Here is a 22774-nt window from a genome sequence, read left to right on the forward strand (position 1 = left end):
CTTGCATAATTTCAGACGCCTAACTCAGCTCAGACACTCACAAGTTACTCCCCTCTTCAAAGCAATCACACTTTTTATCAGTCTTCACCACGTCTGCGCAATTATCTGCATTTTGAAGAATCAGCTAGGTGTCATAATATACTTTTCAGCTATTTATACATATTCATGAGGCTCCTCCTGGAGGACCACAATTAGGCTGGAGCTGTATTTTGCTCTGCAGCTGACATCCAATCTCTCTGACAGGTTGCCCAAGTGGAGCTGATGCTATTAACACTGCCCAAAATTCTCATTATGAGATGCCACAGTGAGATGCTCAGACACATGGCAGCTCCTGTCCCTTCGGGCTGCAGATTCCTTTCCGGCTGGTACTGACTATTTTTTTAAATTTTATTTTCTGGAGGGAATAAAAAAAAATACAGAAACCACCAAGCTGCTCTTGCTGTTTTCACAGAAACATGATTATGGAAAAGCTGCTCTTTCCAGCATTAAAAGTCCTGGTAGTTTTTTTTCCTGTAAGGCTCTCATCCCTCCTGCCCTTCTGGCTGGATGTATGACCCAGCTGGAGGTGCTGATACCAACCCCATCAGCTCTGGGCTGCCTGCCACCCGTGCAGAACTGCAAATCTGGCTTGAAAAGCCACCACACTTGCACATCCTTAGGAAAAGCTCCAAGGCCTCAAGAGCTGAAGCTTTCCCAGGAGCCTGGGCGCACCCTCAGCACGCTGCTGCCCATCCCGGCCAGGCGTGGGTGCCTGTGACTGTCTGGGAGCACAAAATGGCAGTCAAAATGCTTATTTTAAAGAAAAGCTTTCTGAGAACCCAGCGCCATTCCTTCATGCTTAGCGTATCAACACCCAGCTACAGTCTGGCTGCCTTTGATTACTGTGTAGTTATTTGATAAATTAACAGGAACATCTGGGTCACGTTAACTCCTCCCCGGGTTTGTGCTTTCTGCTGATGAGAGGAGGGATCGTATCGCTCCCTCCCTGATCACACCAGGTTTTATTTCTCAGTCTCCCTGCCCTCCTCTGAATGACCTCCACGCTTTGCAGCTCCACCTGACGCAGTGCTGCGTGTCCACTTTGTTACCGGGCTCTTTACCTCCTTTCCCCCCAGCTTATCCACCAAAATGTCAGACCTCCTCCTGCAACGCCTCTCCCTCAGCCCCCTGCTCATCTTTTTGATGGTTTAGAGCCTGTTTACATTTCCCACATACTGAACATCTCGCCAGGGGTCACAGCTTTCCTTAAGCAACCGTAGGAAAAATCCAATTCATCACGCCAGTGGCAATCAAAAATTCTGGTCAGGTGAAAGGTAATTACTCGTTTTCATCAGGCAAGCTGCTGCCCTGCACCGGGATTTATTAACCAGCCGGCATATCTGATCTGGGGATGGAAACAAAATGCCACCAGGTGTCAAAGGGGAGGAAGAGGAGATTTACCCAGCTGTCACCACCTCCTGAGCCTCTTTCCCTGCTCAGCCTTTCTCAACTGTTTTAAGGCACGTGGCCCCTCAGGGCAGTGGGAGATGCAGTCTGTTTTTGTGGCAGGATGAACATTTTTGCAAATTTGGTGTCTCTTTTCTGGCCTCTGAAATGGGTGGGTGCCCCTGGCAGGGTGGAAGCCACCCGTGCAGGCATCCCAGAGGGGTGGCAGGAGCCCAACCTCCTCGTTGCAGCACAGGGAACTTTGTGTGCAAGGCAAATGGGACCCCCTATCCATCGTGTTTGGGGAATTAGGAAAAAGAAACATCAAGGAAAAAAGAAGTCTGAGCATAAAACTGGCCATTTAGGTCAGTATTTTACCTCGGGTGAAGGGTTGGCCCTCCCTCCCTTCCCCCCACTTAAAAGGGCTAAATCTGGCCCCAGATAAATATTCATATTTTCTCCTCTACCAGCAATGTTCCCGAGGCTCACGCTGTGCATTTTATTATCTGAAGCTGTTAGCCTTAGCGTGGTTCATAACCATAACTAGGCTAATGGAGCATGTAGCTAAAATAGTTATTGCTCCCTCTTGGAAACTAAAAGGCCATTTCAGAAGTTTAAACAGCTTTGGATTTATCAGGGAAGTCTTCCCTGAGCTCTTCCCCTTTGCCAGGATTATTCCACCCAAAAAAATCCTCTTACTGTTTCCCCTGGAGAGGACTTGCGCTGGATTTTTGTTTCTCCTGGAGGGGTGTCCCCCGGGCAGGCAGGGACCAGTAAAAATATTTAAGACAACTGTCACACCTAGGGGAAAAAAAAAATCAGAGTGTTTAAAATCAACAACCAAAACTCAAACTGACTCCTGAGCAAAATGGGGGCCCTCTTGGAGGCTCGGATATTCAGCCAACCAACCACCACCTCGCCCAAGTGGCAGTGAGGACATTTGGATTCCTTTATCCTATTTTGTTTGTGCTGTTATGATTTAATGACCCAGTGAAATTCATTTATCCGAAACCTTTGGTTATCATGGATTCACAGAGCGATTTTCTTCATTAGAAATGAAAACCATCAGCTGGTCAAACAACAGGGGAGATTAAGAGGGTACGTGACCAAAAATTGAAGCACAGAAAATGTCGGTAGCAGCAGCCTTCCTACCTGATGCCATCAGAAACCTGGGTATTAAGATTTCTTTAGTAGCTCAGTGGACTAATTGCATGACAGCACATGCATTATTCATATTACTGGGGACAAAATGAGAATTAAAAAAAAAAAAAAAGGATAAATGCATTTCCTTTCCAAAGTAAAATGAGCAATTACTCAAGGGACCAGGTGAATTACCAGAGCTTTGAAAAAAAGGTAAAATATAGTTGTCTAGGAGGGAGGCAGAAAAATCAAACAGGCTGAAGTATTCATCAGGTAGATTAATTTGTGTGAAGCCGAGGTGCCCCAACAGCAGACAAAGTACCTTGCAGACCGTGTGGATGTTTATTTAGCACCAGGGGGGCTGGCAAGGCAAGAAATGTCTTTGTTCTTTCCCACCTTGCATGCAGCCACAGTGTTTGCAACAGGGTAAAGGAAAAATCTCCTCGTGCTGATGATATCTCTCTGGGCAGCTGGCTCTTCTCTGGGAGGGGACGGCTCTTGGGTGAGAGAAGCCTTTCATATCAGATTCAAACTGAGGTGTGATCCTCAGCCTCAGCCCTGCAGAGCAGCCCTGACCAGTGCACATCCTTGAAGCGAGACTACGCCCTGAGAACAAAGCCGTGGTCTTTGCAAGCACAAGTGTGACCCTACTATTTGTGTTCCTCCAGCAGTCTCCGTGTCCTCTCGTGCCCTCTTTTCCAACCACAGACAGCTTGGTGACAAGAGGCATTGAACCTTAGGCTCGGATGGTTCCTGGTGGTGCCGAACACAACCCCAGCGAGGCTGGGGAACCTCCGCCCCAAGCCGGGGAGCCCACAGCTTCCTTTCACACACGTTGTGGCTGTGTTATTTGTATCCTGCCTTCTGCGTTACTACGGGAGGCTGCTGCGGTGGGCAGCGCGCGTACCGCCAGGGGAGCTCGAAATCTGGTCTGATACTCAGACAAGGCCAACGTCTGCAGTTAGAAAATGGGAGGAAGGAAAGGTTCAACTTTCCCATCACACTGATTTCCCAAGGGCATCACAAGCTGGGCTAACTTTCTCCTAAATTTTTGGCTTCTCCACTCTGCTGCTTTCAGCCTGCAGCACAAGCTCTGGGCTTTAGATAAATAGGAGGAAACAAGCCACAGGCAAAGGAGCAGAGGGAAAGGCCCAGCAGTACTAACAAATTGCACACTTCCTTGCCCAGAAGGCATTCCAAGCCATTTTTACATGCCTATTCACACCTCAACATTTTTTCTGTCCCCAGCCTCTCCCCTCCTCTCCTGGGCATTTATTTCTGTAGAAAAGGCTGACAGATTTTAAAGGAAGAGTTACTTGGCTCAGACACTAATAGATGCTGCATGGGGAAGGGCACTGATCTCTGCTGAGTCAAAACAAAACACTTCTGGCATCTGTTACGTAGCACCCAAAATTGGCCATAAATGAAGCACAGTATCACAGACAACTCAGGAGTTTACCAGAGTCACAAAACCAAAATATTGAATGGATCTGCTGCTTGTGCAAGAGCTGAGCCCAAAACCCAGGTCCACCCAACTGAGGAGCGGTGCAAGGAGCTGCTCTGAGACAGCAGAAACCCAGTGGTGTTGGGATCCGTTCGCTGCCACACATTGCTTGGAGTAACTCAGCTTCCATCCCAGCCTCGAAGCGAACGAGAGACTTACTTCTGCAAGGAAAAAATTCAAAAGGCTCTAAATGTCATTGAAATTCATCTTTGAACACCACCCACATAGCTTTGATATTTTTTTATATATAATTCTTAAAGTAAGAGCCACAACAAACTGTAAGGTAAATTTACATTTTCTGAGGCCTCTTCCCCCATGCCTTGTAGCATTGTGGGCACTTTACCGATGTGTTATTTGCTTCAAAATGTGCTTCAAATGTCCCCCAGATGTATCATCCCCCAGACATACCCCTGAACTCCACAAAACCCTAAGTTTTGCAATTAAAAACCATCCCTAACTATTTTAACTGGACAGTCTGGGTGAGAAAAACCTGGGCTGGTCACAGCTGGCCTTTGGCTTAAGCCCTTGGGCCCAGCCCTCTGCTTCTCTGCAAACACAGCAGCTGCTTTCACCAGAGTAAGATAAATGGGCTCAACTCCTTCCTCAAAGAGCATAGCACGGATTTAAAAGTCCATAATTCTAAGAGAAAGGAAATAAAAAGGTATCAGGCTGCCAGCACAGCACAGAACTGAATTTCGCTTTGTCTGGACACAATACAGGATTCGCATGCAAGGCCCGAGGAGGACACAAAGGGCCCTGCCGAGCTCTGCACGCTCATGGCAGGGATGTCTCTGAGCCCACAGACACACCGCATGTGCTGCTGGGCTGGAGAAATCCTAGGGACAGCCATGGCTCGGTAAGCACCATTGGGCTGAAGGATAATCCAGGAGAGAGGGAGGCAAGCGGAGTTGCAGACAAAGGCCGGCACCACCACGCATCACACAGCGCAGAGCAAGCTGCGAGGAGCTCCGGCCAGCTGCCGAGGGCAAGCCTCAGACAAAAGATGAATTGAGCCCTAAATAATAGCTCTTGGTCGGGAGCAGGATCCCTGCGCCTCAAAGAGTAACTCGTTTGGGGCTGTCAGCCCTCTGACAAGCACCAAATGCCAGTGACTCTCAGGCATACAGGAGGCCAGCAGAACTGGCTCACCTTCTGGAGGATAAACAGGCACTTATATAGCTCAGTTTAAAAAGTAAATGCTCAAAAAGTATCTGAGGTGGGCACTGGGCACCTGGGTATACATTCTGGTGACCTGACAAGAGCAGAGCTGAAAGCTGAACAAAGTTTCTCCACCCTCTGTGTGGTCCCTGTCAGGTTTGTATTTGCTGAGGCACAGTGAAGCACCTGGGGAAGGCCATACAACACCTTCTCCCTACCTAAAGCAGGCCCCACATTCAAAGTCCACTAACTCACAGCCTGCAAGATTATAAATAATAGTTTTTGTTTGGTTCGTTGTTTTTTTTCACTACCTTGGAGATGTCATACCAAGACACAGGGCAAGTGTGACACATTCAGAATGGAGGCCCCAACAACACAGCTGTTTCTCAAGTGCCTCAAATTACCATATGAGATTCTTACATACCCATGTGGCCTCACACCTTCCCTTCCCATACACCTTTGTCCACATGGACAAGCAGTTGGAAGCAGGGTATGCAGGGGCCAAGGGCTGCACTGTCCCCCACCACACGGCACACTCATGCCCTAATGCTGCAGGGTACCATATCAGATGGAAATCCTGGTGATGGTGGGGACAACCGCCCAGAGACCAGCTGTTGGATGACTAGATGTGATATGCAGGGTACTGGTCCTGAGATACTATGTGTGGACCACTGGAAGAGAATAGTTCTATAAATGAGACACCACCAAAGGAGTTTCAAAAGCTTCAGAGGAGAAAATCTGCTTTCCTTGAGACCTACAGCAAACCAAACCCAGAGGTGCAGAGCCCAGGGTGTAGATCTGGAGTGGAGAGTTGCAGCAGTATGGGAGCTTGGCATGTCCTAGTGGCCAGCAGTCCATGGCCACTGGGTGGAAACCAGGTCCCATGAGCTGTGTTTGTTGTTACAGAAAGGGCTGTAGATCCCTGGGACTCCTGAGGGTAGTGATGAGTTCATATGAAAGGGCTTTCACTGCCATATGGAGACAATGTACAAAACACGTATTCCTATTCTTCATCATCCACACAGTTACCTAAGTTTCTGAGGAGCAAAATAATTTTCTTGGTCAACCACAGGGCTTTAGGGATCACAGAATCACAAGAAGCTCACACAAATCAATGCAGACTCATCCACAAAGTTACAAGGGCCTTTGAGAACTACTCCTGCCTTTCCTCATAGTTTACTAAGGTCCAAATAAGATTTTCCAATTGAAAGTATTTCCAGCTGAAAGTATTTTTTGCACAACTGGAGGCCAATTTGCTTATGGTCTGGGCTTCAGAACTCGGGATTAAGGCTTTCAGGTGGGAAAGGATATGGAAAATATAGAACAGGGATGGATACAGGGTCTCTTCAGGTTCAAAACTACTTACAATTCTTGCACAACTGACAGGGCACTAGTTCTCCAGAAGAATAAACTATGCTTAATAAAGAATAAACCATGCTTAAAGCCACAAGGAGAGGCACACACTGACTTTTTGCCACAAAAGCCCTGTGGGATGGAGTACCCCATCAAGGTGAACCAGAAGGCATCAAAACTGCTTGATCTGTCTATGGTGTTTGCCTGCCACAGGACAAGACAAGGATAAACTCTGAGGACCTTGGTGATATAGCTTGTGTTTCCCTTAAGCCAGTAAACAGCTGCTGTCCAAATACGAGTTGCAGAACTAAAGATTTAACCCACTTTGAACTCATCTCAGTCCTGGGATTGACTGGACAGAGTAAATCTTCACCAACTCCACGCGAGACATTCCTCTTTATGCTACTACGAATAACTTTCTGTAACATCTCCTACTCAAATCCCACACATGGGTGGTGGCACGCAGAGGGTGAGCATGGGGGTAACCTGTGAAACCAATTTTGCTTATGTTTGTAACCTTTTGTGCCTTTCCATGCCATTTACTTCCCGTGAATTTGCAAGCTCTTCCATCGTTCCCCAGCCTACGTGTCAGTGTCTGCAATGTTGCAGCCCCTCACTCCCCCAGACCCTTTTTCTCCAGCAAATGTTCTCAAAAGCTTGGGATTTCCATTTTGCTGGGGGCCCACTGTGTTTGCACTTCTCAGGTGCTTCACAGGTTTATGGCAGGTTTCTGGGAACCTTAAGTGTAGAACAAATTTGAGAGCTAAAGGTCACCAGCAGTGGAGAGCACTTCAAAGTCGATCCATGCAACCCATGCCTTCGCTCTACTTGCTTTTGGTGTGTGTCTAATGCAAAAGGATGACCTTATATGAAACTCCTCAACTAATCTTCTGCAAGTGTAGTTGCTTTTTAACTCAGTCTGGGATCTACAAGATAAAGCTTTTGCATCTTGCATCAGCAGTTTTAGTGCTAAAAAAAACCCTTTAGAAATACGGTTTTCTCAGTTGTACAGTTCTCAGATGATTTTGATGAAACTTACTAAAATTATTCAGCATGAGCTTAATGCCAAGAAAACCTACTAAGATAAAGTACAGATTTCAAGTGTATTACCTTGTTCTTTTAAAAAATTCACCAGAGAGTGAAAATCCATGATCTTAAATTTTTTTTTTAGCCAAACTGTCCAAACGTTGGAGCAGCAGGATTCTCTGAATCTTGGGATGTGTTTTCCTGGTATAATCTTGGAAAGACTGAGACTAGAGCTACAAATGGGGAGGGTATAGCCATATTAAAATGAGAGCCCAAAGCCTTTGCAGTGCCTTGTCCATAAATCTGAGTCACAGTAAGTAACCTCTGATGGTGCTAGCTTTGAAGTACTGTTTTGCTAAAAAAAAAATAAATAAATAAAAATGCCTCTTCCCATGATAGTTATTCAGCTTTCAAGAAAAAGGGGGGGGGGGGGGGGGGGGAACAGAAAAAAAAAAAAAAAAAAAAAAGTAAAAATAAAATACCAGGAAGCACGTAGGTGTTGCTCACAAAATGCAAGGATAAATCTAATAACTTTTGGAATTTCTATGGAAATAAATTTTAATGCAAGTTTTCAACACAGGAAGTGTGGCTTCAGCTCACATGAAAAGAACGTGCACAAAATGCATTTCAAAGGTGCTCATGCAGCTACAGAGCAACCAGCTGCAGCCATCCACCATGCAGCTGCTAGTCCGGGGGCACTTATCTACTGGTGTGCAGGGTTGATTGGTTGTTACTTGCAGCTTGAATAGTGGTTTTTGCACTTATGATCACAGTCTCTGCACATATTTCCGTGAGTGGACCTTAGGTTTTCATTTCTGAAATCACCTTTCTCTAAAAAAAAACACAGGGTACCTGCAAGCAGGGAGCTGAGGCTTCAAATTCAGAGTTGGTTCATCTTGCTGCTGCTGTGAAACCTGATGCAAAAAAATATTTGAAGTGATATTGAATCCCCTGAAGTCAAACACCTTTCATTTTCAGCAGTTTAAAAACAAGACATTTATATTTCACTATGTGATACAGATGGCTTGGATGCTTTTCTCCTCAGCTGGAATGGCCCAAACAGTTGATTGTAATGACCATCATTTTAAAATACAGTATTATACAGCTCCCTCGGTACAAACGATGATTTTATATAGAGGTTGATGCTTTCTCCAATATTATGACCATGTTTAATTCAAATGTATTTGGAACACAGCAGGCAAATGTGCTACTTCAAGATTGAACTCCTACTGCAGAAGAACAAGATAAGAAATTCAGCTTATCTTTCAATTAAAGCAGACTGAAAAGAGCAGTCAGTATATGAGCATTAAAATGTATGAACCTCACCAGCATTGCTGAAGTGGAAAGCTGTTTTCTGTTGACGGGGCGCTGCTGGGTGGGGGTGTTTGTGAAGTGACGCCAGGAAACCTCCCGTGGTGGTGGGAACGCGTTTGGTCTCGCCTCTTCCACCAGCACTGCTCTGGAGCAGCCACCCTGACACGAGAAGGCAGTGTGGTGGGTGGTGAGCTACCATCATGCCTGCCAGTGGCTGTGCTGCCCTTTTTTCCTATGCACCCTGCATGGTACCGTCCCTCTGCTCACATCCAGCAGGCTGTGAGCTCCCGAAGGCAGGGGACTTCTGCCCTATAATTGCCATGTGTCACCTTCATCCCATCCCTTAATTCCCAGCTTTCCACTAAAACAGTTAAATTTGCTCTGAGCTGAAACTAAACTTTTAGTTGCTTTAGAAATGATGTTTTGTGATTTTTATTTTTTTTTATTTTTTTCTTTCTTTTTTTTTTTTCCAGTTTATCAGTAATTCTTGGAACTGAGTTTAAAAATAAAATTAAAATAAAATAAGATATGATAAAATAGATAAGATAAAATATAAAATGATTGAGTCTTGTGGTGAAGTGGCAGGAGCTAAGGAGAGGATTCTCCTAGGTCTTGCCAAAGGCTGCTCTGAAGCTCTGGACTGAACACACCGAAAGAAGCCAAATGATGTTTTATAGAATAGGCAAATCATCAGGAGACAGGACGAATAACCTTCAGAAGCACAACTTCGCCAAAGAAATGGTAAAAAGGGTCATTATTTTGAAGAGTGGAGTATAAAAGATAACTTCTTGGAGGTCTGTTTCTATTGCATCAGTGGCAGCAAGCTAAGTATAGCTGCGGAGATGGCTGCTGTACTCGGGCCCATCAGATTGGCAGTGGAAACCCTGCGCAGCCTCCCTTCCATCCTTTTAGAGCCGTTGTTTACAGTGAATAAAATACATAATTAGGCAAGCAGTTGGCAAAAGCCATGATTTATCATATTAAGCAATTAAGCAGCACTGGACTGATTTGGCTGCAGCTCTGAAAAAATCTGCATAATGAAACAGTGCCACTTGACATTAAAGACGAACTTTCCTCAGGTCTAATTTCAGCCACCATTCATGGAGAGACCAAATTTCTGTGACTGACTGGCTGAGTGGGGAGCTTGGGCCGTGCAGAAGCAGACCTTTTCTGTCTGCCTCTGCAAATTGCTGTAGCTGCAGCAGGGCCGTGCCAGCCGGGCGTCAGCACCTTGGCACTGAGGAGCACCATTAGCAAGAGCAAAGCAGGGCCCCAGCCTGCTTGTTCACCTCCTGTAAAACCACCACACCACCACAGGAGGGGAACATCAATGTCACAGAGTGACAGAGTGGCTGAGGCCGGCAGGGCCCTCTGGAGCCACCCGGTGCCACCCGTGCCCAAGCAGGGACACCCAGAGCAGGGTGCCCAGCACCACGTCCAGGCGGCTGCTGAAGGGCTCCAAGGAGGAGACCCCACAGCCTCTGGGCAGCCTGTGCCAGGGCTCCGTCACCCGCACAGCACAGAAGGGCTCCTGGTGCTCAGGGGGAGCCTCCTGGGGGCCAGGTTGTGCCCAGGGCCTCCTGTCCTGGCACTGGGCACCACTGCACACAGCCTGGCTCCGGCCTTCCTGCTCCCTCCCCTCAGGGATGTACAGACAGTGATGAGATCCCCTGGGCCTCCTCTTCTCCAGGCTGAGCAGTCCCAGCTCGCAGCCTCCCCTCACAGGAGGGGTGCTCCAGGCCCTCCATCATCCTCATGGCCTTCTGCTGGACTCTCTCCATTATGTCCATGTCTCTCTTGTCCTGGGGAGCCCAGAACCAGACCCAGTACTCCAACCTCACCAACACTGAGCAGAGGAGAAGGATCACTTCCCTTCACCTGTTGGTGATAGGTGCCCACCAGGACTCCCGGGTCCATTTCTGCAGAGCTGTTTCCCAGCTGGGAGGCCCCCAGCCTGTGCTGGCACATGGGATTTTTCCTGCCCAGGTGCAGGGCTCTGTCCTTCTCCTTGTTGAGCTTCACAAGGTTCCTGTCAGCCCACTTTTCCAGCCTGTTGAGGTCCATCTAGATGGCAGCATGACACTGATATATCAGCCACTCCTCCCAGTTCTGTGTCATCAGCTTTACTGGTACCACACCAGGGTTGTGTCTGCTGCTGAGCAGTGCTGGCACCACAATGGGACTCCCTCCAACCCCCCCAGAGCCAGCAGGCTGGGGTGGGCAGGAGATGGGGACAGGACATCACCAGGGCAGCTGACCTAAACCAACCAAAGGGATATTCCATAGCATACGGTGTCACACTCAGCAATGAAAGCTGCAAAAAGGGATGGAGAGGGGATAGACGGGCTCTCGTTGTGAAAACGTCTGTCATCCATAGCAATGGCTACGTATTGAGACCCTGCTTCAAGGATGTGGTCAAGCATTGCTCATTGGTGGGAAGTAGGGAGTAATTAAATTATCTATTTTTTGCTTAATAATACTAATTTTCCCTTAATAAATATTTTTTCCTTTAATTAAATTATCCATATCTCAACCCGTGAGATGTTTTTCTTTCCTTTTCTTCTTCCCCTCCTCTTCTGAGGAGGTGGAGTGAGAGAGTTTTTGTGGTGGAGTTCAGCTGCCTAGCAAGGTAAAACCACTGCAAGCAGCCACCCCAAAACTGCAGAGCCATCTGCTCTCTCTGAGCCCCAGTATGCAGCCTTCATGTTTACCCACAGAGGCAAGATGGATCCCACCCTAAATTGAGCCCAAAACCATCTTCTCTTAATTTAGGGAAAGAAACAAGCACCAGCTAAGATGATGGAGCAGCCACACCGTCATAGTAATGCATTTGTTGTTTGCTTTTTATCTTTGTTCCATTAGTGAGCACAGGCATTTAACTCTAATGGAGTCATTTTACCTCTCTCCATGTTTTCAGAGCAGAAAGGAAGAAATCAAAGCAAAAACAAAGTTTCATGCCCGTCACGCACACATGTAGAGTGCTGCCAACAATTTTTCTTTTTAAAGATCCCAGCTTTGATGTCTGACGTTTTCTCTAGTTAAAAGATGATGCGACTTTCTTCTCATTTATGCTGTTTAATTCCAGCCAGTTTAGATAACTGAAGCGTTTCGTTTAGTTTTGCTTTCTGCTTCCCCATGCTAACACAACAGTGCTTTGTTTGTCGTCTCCAGCATTGCAAGCAAAATGTTCAGATAAACTGTTCATGCCTGGAATTGTTAAATGTTTGAGAAGCCGTCTGTACAAGGCAGAGCTTGAAAGCCTTTATAAAAATAAAAGTTATCATTAGTTTAATCAATAACTAGCTCAATTTTTAAAACTTAAAGTTTATGTCAAGGGTCTGACTTGAGATGCCACAGTGGGTGCTGAATTACTGGAACTGGATCATCATTTTGGCAAGCAGGTTTCACGGGAGTGCTTTGTATCAGGTTCAACCCCACAATCACTCTTCACATCCCTTGGTCATTATTCCTCAGATGAAACACCGAGGAGATGGAGAATCCCCTGTGTTTTGCCTGCAGCAGGTACACACTGTCAATACTGCTATTATAGCTACCTACACAGCCAGAAAGGATTTTTTTTTTTGTGCTGTCAGCGATCTGCACATCAAAACATGCTCAGAGCAGAAGTGAGAGCTAATGAGCTGCCTCCTTTGTGCAATTTTATCAGAGATCAACAGATACGGGTGTATGAAAGGCCCCTGTGTAACTAAAGGCAGCAATGGAAAATTTCTGATTACATGAAATATCAGAAAAGGAGATGCTTTTTTTTTTTTAAAAGCAACACTTCTCCTGTGGTGGTTTATTTCTTCCAGCTGTTTCAGGGTTCTGAGGCAAAACATCTTGCTGCTTAGCCAATGTAAACGCCTTATTTTTATCTCAGTTTTTATGTTTTTTGTTTTTTGTTTTTTTTTTTTTTTTTCCCCAGCAATTAAGCAATAAAGTTAGGAGTAGTTAGAGGGAAGTTCTTTAAATGAATAAGAGGAAGGCCAGGTCAGGAAAACACCTAGCTGCTATCGTATTTGCCTTCAGCCTCCTTCTCAAAGCTCACCTTACTTCAATGCTTTCAAAATACACCATGCCTAGTTATTGATATACCTAAAGTAAACTTGTTATTTGTCCTTCCTGCTCTTTTTTTCCCTTGTCACCACTATTTGCAGGTTACATGCAGCTCTGCTGCCCAACATGCCAGGCCTTTGATCAACAGGCTGGCTCTCAGGGCAGAAATGCCATTGGGGATGGACATGCAGGAGGGATTAATTGCCCCTGGGACTGCCTGACCTGTGTTTTAAATTACTTCTTGCACTGTTTTGTTTCTCTGTTCATCTGAGTATTCCCACATGTTCCTTTCCTTGGGTTCTCAAGGAGACGAGGAAAGGAGGGACAGGCAGTGAGGGGATGCTCTGGGGCTTGCTGTTCACCCAGTGATTCTGGATGCTTGGCAGCATTCAGCAGAGAAAACAGACCCCAGGCTCCAGCCTGTGCTCCCCTTGCACCTACTGAGCTAGGGAGGAAGGGGGAGAAAGCCTGGGAAAGGAGAAACTTGTCCCACTGGGCCTCAGCTTTAAACTTGGAACTCGTTGTGATCCTGGTTGTGATCACTCATTGTGATCACTCGTTGTGATCAATGGTTAAAAGTGGCTTCCTTTAAGAAGAAGGAAATAATGATTCTGCAATATTTGTATAGCTCTGAGAATACCCAAAGGCTCTCCCCAAAACAAAGCCGATGTTGTCCTGCTAAAAATGCTGATTTATAGCCTCAGAGATGGCGTCACCAAGACAGAAGCACTCAGACCTCCCCGAGTGCCCTTATTGCAGGAAATCAGAGCCGAGGCTGAACCTGAGAAGAAGCAGTCACATTTGCACTGCTTGACCACACAAGACTTAAAAATCATCTCCACTTTGGAAAGATATGGCCTGATTTTGTTCCTTCTGCCTCACAGATCAACTCCTCCTCAGAGCAGCTCTGCAAGCTGTTTGAAGAGCACCATCTTCTTCTAGCTATGAGAAACCCTGTCTTCCACGCGTCTCGTCACAGCAGGCAAATCTGCTGCCTGAGCTGCGAGACTAAATAAAAGCTCCGGGCTGGTGCCACTGGAGGGACGTTCAGTTTACAGCACAGATGCTTTGCTGCCACGGCTTTCTGAGGCAGCTTCTGGGGCGTAAGATGCACCAAGAGGAATTTTTCCACTGGCAGAGATGCCCAGAGGGCAAACACGAAGCCTTCGGACGCCCCGACACCTCAACTGGATCTAGGACCGAGTCAACACGGTGCTGTACATGTCCCTAAGGGAGCTCAATTCTGCCATGCCCTGAGCAGATGCACTCTGCAGACAAAACCACAGCAAGCACCAGGCCAGGGGACGAGGCCATCCCTGGTCCAGGCCTGTCCCTGCCTATTCTCCCTCTCAGCTCCTCTACACACCAGCTCCAGCCCCATTTTTTTGTCTCACATCACCCTTCCTCCTCATCCACTCCTCGGGGGCAGGCAATCCCTTCCACTGAAGCTACACAAGTTTTCTGCCTGCCTGCTTCCCTCCCACCCCACTGTGTGCTGGGGCTGTGTTGTAGAGACACTCTTTGGGAAAACCCTCACCTGAATATGTGCAGGAATCCTACACTCACAGGAGTTCCCTGCTGTAGCATCACCATCATCAAGAGTTAATTTTGACAGCTGTATTTTTAAGGAGGAAACCTCAGTGCCCTGTGTCTTTCTTGCAGGAATAAAGGTGTGTGTGTCCCTTATTTCAGTTCTCTGTCATGCTCCTCGTTCTTTTGCAGCTTTTGGCTCTGTCCTTCACATGTGCTAGCACTTATCCCTGCTGTTACACCCAAGCTAACAACTTTGCTGTTCAGGCTGAGCTTTTGTGGGTGCAAGCAGTAAAGCAGGATGCACTGGTAAATGCACTTCTTAAATGAGCCTTCTTAGCAACTTGCTTAAAAACAGTAAATCAGACGTGCAGCGAACTAGTTAATTAACACTTTAAACACATTGTTACCTCCATCTGGCCCAGGGATTAGCCAACATGTGGGGTCTTGCCAGGTTGTTTCCACTACAACACAACTGGTGACGAGCGAAGCAGTTCCTTGGCGCAATGGTGTTTATTTCTCCCACAAACCATACACAAAGTCTTGTTTCCCCGAACACGGAGAGCAAACAAACAGGAGCAGGTTCCTCGCTCGGCAGCCCAAGTCTTCCTATCCCGGGGAGCATCGTGCCCAGGAGCCGTCTCCTGGCTCGACTCCCAGCTTGCTCCCGGGTCTCTTACCCCGGCCTTCCAGTGGCTCCATAACAAATACATTCCTCTGCAAAGTTAGCGGGTTATTTTTAAACACACAGCTGTAATCCATCCACCGCCCAGCCCCGCGCTCACCAGGGCCTCTGGGGAAGCCCTCCTCCCACACGGCCTGGCTTCTGCTCAAGCCTCCCAGCCACGGCCAGGTGCCGCGCCGTAATTACGCGGAGGTGCGTTAATTGCAGCTACCACTTAGTTGGCGTGAATGCCCAACTGCCTTTCGCTTTGGCTGCTGCCAGAGCACGAGGTCAGGAATGTTTGTTACAGCAATAATTAATGCTTTGCAACGTAAAATACGGCGCAGGTGGGAGGCGGCAGGGTGGATGGGGCACCAGCCATTGCGACACCTTGGGATGGATCCTGTCCTTCAGCCAGGAGCAAAGGCAGCTCAGGCTTTCTCAGCTTACTGCCCAAGCATATATTCCTGTATTATATTGCTGTATTTACACCATGCTCAGCCCTGTGCTTGCTTCTCTTACACCTCTTTAGGCCCCCCGCAACCACCTGCAGGGGTGTGGGAGCTGGGCAGCCTGGGCCGGAGCTCCGTGGATCCAGGCCCTGGGGAAGACAGGGCTGTTAGGAGATGGGGAAGGCTTTGGTCCCAGTCAGGTCAGTAAGGAAAAGTTGTGGCACTATAGCCATGCCCATGGCTGCTGCAGGTCTCACGTTGAAGGGGAAGGTGTGCAGGGGCTGAAGCACCTCTTCATCAGCACCGTGGAGGGAAGCACTCAAGGCACTGACCTGTCTGCTCACCACAGCTCTAATATCTGAGCTGGGCTGAGGCTACCAAAGAAAATTCAGCCCCACACAGGTAAAAAACAAAGCTGCTAAAGGCTGCTCTTCCACAGTCCATTGCCACAGGAGCCCATGGCTTCTATTTTAAGCTTTCCTTCAGAAGGAAATCCTCATGACTAGCAGAGAGGCTCATAAAATGGGCACCACCCCATCTACAGGCCAAGTGCCAGCTTCTTCCCAAGGGGCTGCTCAGTGGATTACTCATGAAGAGAGAGTCCCAGCTCCAAAACATCCACAGCCTTGATGGACCAGCAGCAGAAGCAGCTGCAGGCCCTGCTGTGCTCACTGCCACCCCGCTCCCCTTAGCCCCAGCTGCACTCGTGCAGGCTGTCGGTACATTTTTATAGGGCTTCAGATTTGTTACAGAGCAGAAAATGGTTTTCAGGGAAAAGCAAACACACCATGTACTTTCTCACTGATTAAACCCGACTAGCTGAGGCAGGTCAGCCAAGGTATAATGGTATGATGAAAACAAGGCAAAACATTTTAAAGTGGAAGTGATTGGACAAAGAGGAGTGAATACCTTCTACAATGAAGAAAAAAAAAAAAAGTACTAAAACAAAATAAAGGTGCAAATGATGCTGTGGCACTTTAAAAAATGTTTTCTCATGTACAAGTAGAAAAATAATGAAACATAACACTGTACTTCAGAGATATAAAAGGAAGTGAATTTATGAAGATGGAGCAGAAGTGGCGATATTACAGTACTGATCCACAAGCAACTGCTGTGCAGCAGAGCACCCAGACCTAAGAGAGGGACACATAATCTAAAATGTCAGCAGTCAGACAGCTGAACCCTTCTCCATAGCAAAGACTGTTACAAGGAAATTGCTAAAAACAACCAAACAGCACGTTTCAATAGTAAACATGCACACTTGGAGGCCCAAATGCCCCAGACATGCACGTGGGACTATAACTTGGCCTGGTGCTTTGGAGGCACAGAGAGCAGGAGCTGTGGCTCTCCATGAGGAACCTGGCAATTAAAAAGCCACCATAAGAAAAGGCAATCCCAGACAGAGTTTCTACAGGGAAAACTTAAGAACATTAGCTTTAATATCAATTGTTTATTACATGGCATTCTTCAAGATATGGTTCTGGCTGTAGCCCAGCAGGTTAAAGCGATTACTGTAGGGTGATTCAGCCACCAAACTCACTTAGCTCCAATGCTGCCCATGCAGAGCTTTCTTTTAAACATTTAGTCTTCAGTTTCTCAACAACATTTGCACCAATAATAGAATAAGTGCTGGCTTGCTACAGGAAAACACAGGGAAAATGCTATTTCTGTGCAGCTCCTGCATCGTCCTCCGCCAGAATGGACAAATGAGCCCAGCTCTTCCATCCATGCGGGTGATGCTGGGAGGAGAGGGAACAAAAGAGAAATTTGTCGTGATGTCTCCAGTACCAGCACCCACACCTCTGAGGTGCAATCCAAGGCCTGCAGACCCACAGCATGGGTTCGGAGGGAGCTGATTCAACCCAGCCATCTCCAGCAACAGACCACCCCCTCGAGCTCCAGCGCAGAGCAGTGGCAAAGATAAAATCAATTTTTTGATTAAAAATGAAAGCAAGAGCATTCAGAGCACAGATCCTCCTGCACCTCCTTTCCTCACTGCTAATGCTTAGAGAATGATGAGGAAAACCCGAGAGTCATTATTTATCATCCTCCTTTCCCATGTTGGGGGTCATTTGTCCATTTTGTTCTCCACCAGAATTTTTAGGTGCATTGAATCATCTCTCATTCCTGAAGTAGTTTTGGCACAGATGCTCTGCCTCCTACCTCCGAGTCCATCACGTGGCTCTGCGACCACAACCACTGCAGGCAAATAAAACTCCACAAAATCTCTGTGGAGTGGCATTTGGAAGCTTTTAAGGAACAGCAGTGCCTGCGGCAGAGCAGCCCACCCCACTGCCGATGACAGATGGAGGTGGAATAAGCTCTCTTGGTCTCTTTTTAGAGAACACATGCTGCACCAGCAGCAACCCGACCAGATCCCTAGCACCTCACCCAGTTTCTGCCCTGCTCCTGTCTGGAGATCTGCTGCTGAAGAAACAGCCCACCAGCCAGGACACACACACAGGTGTCCTGCTGAGACCCATTTGCTGCCCTCTTTGCACTCAGGCTCGTTTCACGTAGTGGTCAGCTCATGCTTTCATGCTGTCTTGCCCTGTGAAACTACTGGTCGAAGGTTGAAAGGTTTCTCACCTCTCTGATGTGTGAAAGTCTTGAAAACAAAGACAAGGGAAGGAACCGAGCCCATGCAGCACAGGCATGCTCATGCAGAAAAGAAAGTGGCTTTTTTTCTTCTCCTTTTCAATCAAAACTGGCGTTACTCTCAACAATAACAGAAGAAATTTCAGGCAGAAATTGGATTTGTTAAAATTTACCAGCATCTCTGGGTGCATCCTTTCATACATACTAATGGCTAATCCTCCTTGCAGCCCTAATATACTCTTGGTGTTTGCGGTATCTGGTGGCAACACTCTGCAGGCTACTTCTCTGCTGGTTGAGTAACGTGTCTCTGTTATGAACCTAGAGACTGTCACTCTCCCTGAATATCTTCTCGGATTCTCATACGAGGTGAAGAGAACCTTCTTCATACCGACATATAGCGTGTACATATATTATATGTGTTTACTACATATTTATTACACGCATAGGTACAGAAATTGTTGTATCATTTTCTTTCTTACTGTTCATTGTCAGAGAAAAGCCTGGCAGTGCCCTAAGTTCTCTTATTTTCACCCCTTTCCAGGCGGGCTGAGCACGGCCAGGCAGGTGTAACGTGCTGGGAGGTGGCTGCCCACATCCCTCGTGTGCTTTCCTGCAGGCGTGCAGCTTGCCTTTCTGCAGCAGAGCAGCTCATCCTGAGCCACGCAGAGCCATGCCCAGGGACTCCTCCTGCCAGGCACCCCTCTCCCCAGCACTACCTATAATTCAGGCTTAGAAGTGGGTGCAAGTATCTCACATTTATTCCCTAAATAGGGCACGCAGGGTTCGCTCGCCCTTCCCTCGGCTCGGCGGTGCAGCACTTGGGTGCATTTACTGACAGCTAAAAATAGGCAGCCCATGCCTCGGCTTCCTCTTCTGAGTCACCAGCAGCTCTCTGACCAATCCACGCTTGCTCAGCAGATGTTTGGGCTCCGCTTCAGAAGGTGCGGGGAGCCTGGCTCCGGGAATTGGCAGGCTTGCAGACCTTCCCCATCGCCTTACAAGGCTCCTCGGGGAAGGACGTGCGATAGTCACGATAACGGGATGCTGCCCATCAGGGGGATGCCCATCAGGGGGATGCCCATCAGGGGGATGTCCCGCTGGGTTTGCACTACCTTCAAGGCAGGTGGAAGCAGCTCTGCTGCTCGGCAGGGTGTCCCCACAGCCTGCAGGGCAGGAAGCTGGGGGAAAGCTGGGGCTCCTCTGGCTGGGAGCACACACAGTGGTGTCCTCGCTCAGCCCCAGGGCTCCCGCTGGAGGGAACCCAGCTTCTGCATGGAGCAGCTGTGAGGAAACACAGCGAGCAGGGACCTCCAGCGCTGCACAGGGCTTTGTCCCAGCGCTGTGGGAAGGCAGAGCCAGAAACGTGCCTGCAATCCCACTGCCCCTGCTGCGGGCTCCGGCACAGCCCGGGGGCCGGCACCCGGCTGCACTGTCACCATGTCCACACGGCGTGTCTAGCAACCCTCAATTAAGCTAACAGCTAATTATATTCCTCTAACGAGACAGCATGCTTTACTGGCTGGAAGAGAGGATGGGGAGACAACACTTCTGGCTTCCTTTTCAGGATCAGCCAAAATGAGTCATTGTCCCAGCTTTCTCTCAGCTTGAGAATGATTATTTATGTATTGTTTATTTAAAGTTTGTTCACTTTTTTTTTTTTTAATTAAAAGAGGATAAGTATAATTTCACTGAAAATAAAAATAAATCTGTTTTTAAATATTCCAGTCTGGATGCAGTTTGCTTAACAGCAAGAATGTGGGTGAGGGGATATCAGAAACAATATTGGTATTGGGAAACTGTTCCTAGCTGGTTTCGCTATTCTGTTCAAAAAATCAGTAAACCAGCGGTTGTTATTTTTGGACCGGGTTTATTTAGAAAAGGCCTGAGTGCAGCAAATCAAAACCCGGGCTTTTGCATGCTGTGGCTTTGCTGGTTTGAAGCAGCTCCCTTCGACCGCAGCTCTCTCAGGCTGACGTCTGCATCCATAGACGAGCGGTGCAGATGTGGCAGGAGTGGCACGCCTGGCATGGAGGCACCTCACCTGGGGGGCCTGAGCGGCTGGGATGAACTAACAAGATTCAGAGTCACCTTACAGAGTCACAGAGTGACAGTGGCTGAGGCCGGCAGAGCCCCCTGGAGCCACCCCGTGCCACGCGTGCTCTGTGGGGTATGATTGTGGCTGGGACACAGCTACGTGTCTCACATGCAAAGTCCCAGGTGAGGTGGGACTCTGAAGACTTTTTCCCAGGAGCTGGAGCAGGGGGTCCAGCCATGGACCCATCCCAGCTGTGCAGGAGCTCTGCTAGCCCAGCCCCAGCCCCAGCACTTCACTTCGGCCTCTCCCCTGCCCAGCAGAGAGAAGCAGAAGTGGAGAACTTGCAGGATTTCAGAAGGAAATCTAGTTTCCCTCAAGTCTCCCGATCCTCACTTCTGGCTCTCTGCTCACCTTCCACACAGTACACTTTCCTAATTTCCTATCTGCACCAGGAGCAGCCGTGGCAGGAGGTTCAAATAATTGTTTTCACAAGACCCGCTTTCCGCAGAGCCTTTTGAAGGTCAGGCTGATTATTTCCTCTGGAGCGAGCAGAGCGCCATGTAATTATTGCAAATGTCACCTGGTGAAAAATCACTTCTAGTCAATCACCTTGGCCCGGGGACAACTGCTGCAGCCCTCTGCTACTGCAGCAAGCCAAACAGGAGTGACAGGGCTCACATCTCTGCCGTCAGGACTCGGGTACTCCTCCAAGCACGGCAAGGTGGTGAAGCAACACTCCCAAGAGGCATGGGGCAAGCAGGGTTTGCACACCAAGAAATGGGACCTGTCCCAGCAGGCACCTTGGCTTAATTCTTTTGTTGTAGAACTCTGGGTCTATTTAATCAAAATTTGTGATGCTTACACTTTGAGGTGAGTTGTTTCTCGTTTAGGTAATGCTTGAAGAAGATGTGTTTGGCTTTTTTTGAAAGGGAAATAAAGCAAAGATGATTCCGTGACATCAACTGCATTGAATGTATTAATAAACTGGGGAAACCCAAGCATGTCAGGAAGAAAAAATCATTAAAAATCTGGTTATCTGTTCCAAGCATTGTGTCATAAGCGATCAAAGTTGATATGAAAATAAATTTTATAGGAAACGAGCACTCACCAAACCATAGTGATGAGCAGCAATACAAACACCTCAGCGGGAAAATAGCCCGGTTACAAGGGAAACTGTCTGGATGTGACTGGTAGGCAGTGCTAGCCCCCTATTTATCAGAGGGCCCAGGAGACCTTTCACACATACATACACAACCATCAGACATGCATCGGAGCTGAACTGCATTGCAGAAATACATGGAGCAAATTTACCTGCTTATTTATTTGCCTGTCTTCTTGGAAATACTGGCAAACGTTAAAAGTACATGTTGAATTGGAGAGAAAAATATTAGTGGCATCTCAAGTTACCTTTGAGGGTTTCACAGGGATGAACAGAGAAAAGAGCAATGCCTTTGTGCCGTTCCCTTCAACTAACTGCATACACCCCAAAAAAAAGCTCGCTGACATAATTCAACTGCACCATGTTGGCCAAGGCAATAGAGGCTTCTCCAGTTTTTCTCCCTGTATTAGCAGCTGCCACCCAAGGAACAACAACAAAGCTCTCTCTTGTCAGTGCCTGGAGTGAAGCTGACACAAGGAAGTATTCTTCTGCAGCAGCACTAAAGGAAAATTAATGCATTTGATTAATTACATTTAATTAATTAATGGATTTCCTCTCTCTAAGTCTACTTAGAGTAGTTCAGTGTTTCAGTGTTCAGCAGGCATTCGGATAATGCCCTCAATAATGTACTTTAATTTTGGGCTAGACCTGAAGTGGTCAGGCAGGTGGGCTTGATGAATTTGTAGGTCCCTTCCAACTGAAGGGACTATTCTATTCTACTCTATTCTATTCTATTCTATTCTATTCTATTCTATTCTATTCTATTCTATTCTATTCTATTCTATTCTATTCTATTCTATTCTATTCTATTCTATTCTATTCTATTCTATTCTATTCAACTCTACTCCACTCCACCCTACTCTACCCTACTCTACCCTACTCTACCCTACCCTACCCTACTCTACCCCACTCTACTCCACCCTACCCTACTCTACTCTACTCCACTCCACTCCACTCCACTCCACTCCACCCTACCCTACTCTACTCTACTCCACTCTACTCAGATGTCCCCCTCCCACTCTCCTACCAAACATCTTCCCCAGAGAGAGCTGCTGTAGGGCAGCAGCGTGGGGGTGCTGGAGAGTCACAGCCAGGCTATTTTCAGGTGAGAGGAAGCCAGGGAGCTGACTCTCCTCAGATCCAAGACACTGCCTCCATCCCCACACTCCGCACCTTCAACTCTGCCACACACTGAATGGTTTGAAAGAATGAGAACTTAACAGGGCCCTTGAGGATTTCAACATTCAACTGAAAAATATTTGGCAAGTCTGGAACCAACAACATCACTCTCTTAATGTATTCCAAAGCTCTTGTGAGACACATCTTTAGCCCAAATATCTTATTTTTAGAGCAGCATCCA

The 22774-nt window shown here is 47.4% G+C and overlaps 1 long non-coding RNA gene across 1 annotated transcript; it reads right to left on the reverse strand.

Annotated features, from left to right (window-relative positions):
- Positions 1-2856: 2856 nt before the first annotated feature.
- Positions 2857-15221, reverse strand: LOC311432578. Its single transcript, XR_014690144.1, has 4 exons — positions 14917-15221; positions 8933-9079; positions 8459-8520; positions 2857-4230 (listed from the first exon to the last, which is right to left on the reverse strand). It is a non-coding gene; the product is annotated as an uncharacterized lncRNA (long non-coding RNA).
- Positions 15222-22774: the final 7553 nt, after the last annotated feature.

This window comes from Aythya ferina (assembly GCF_964211825.1).
Source record: "Aythya ferina genome assembly, chromosome: 2".
Classification (NCBI taxonomy): domain Eukaryota; kingdom Metazoa; phylum Chordata; class Aves; order Anseriformes; family Anatidae; genus Aythya; species Aythya ferina.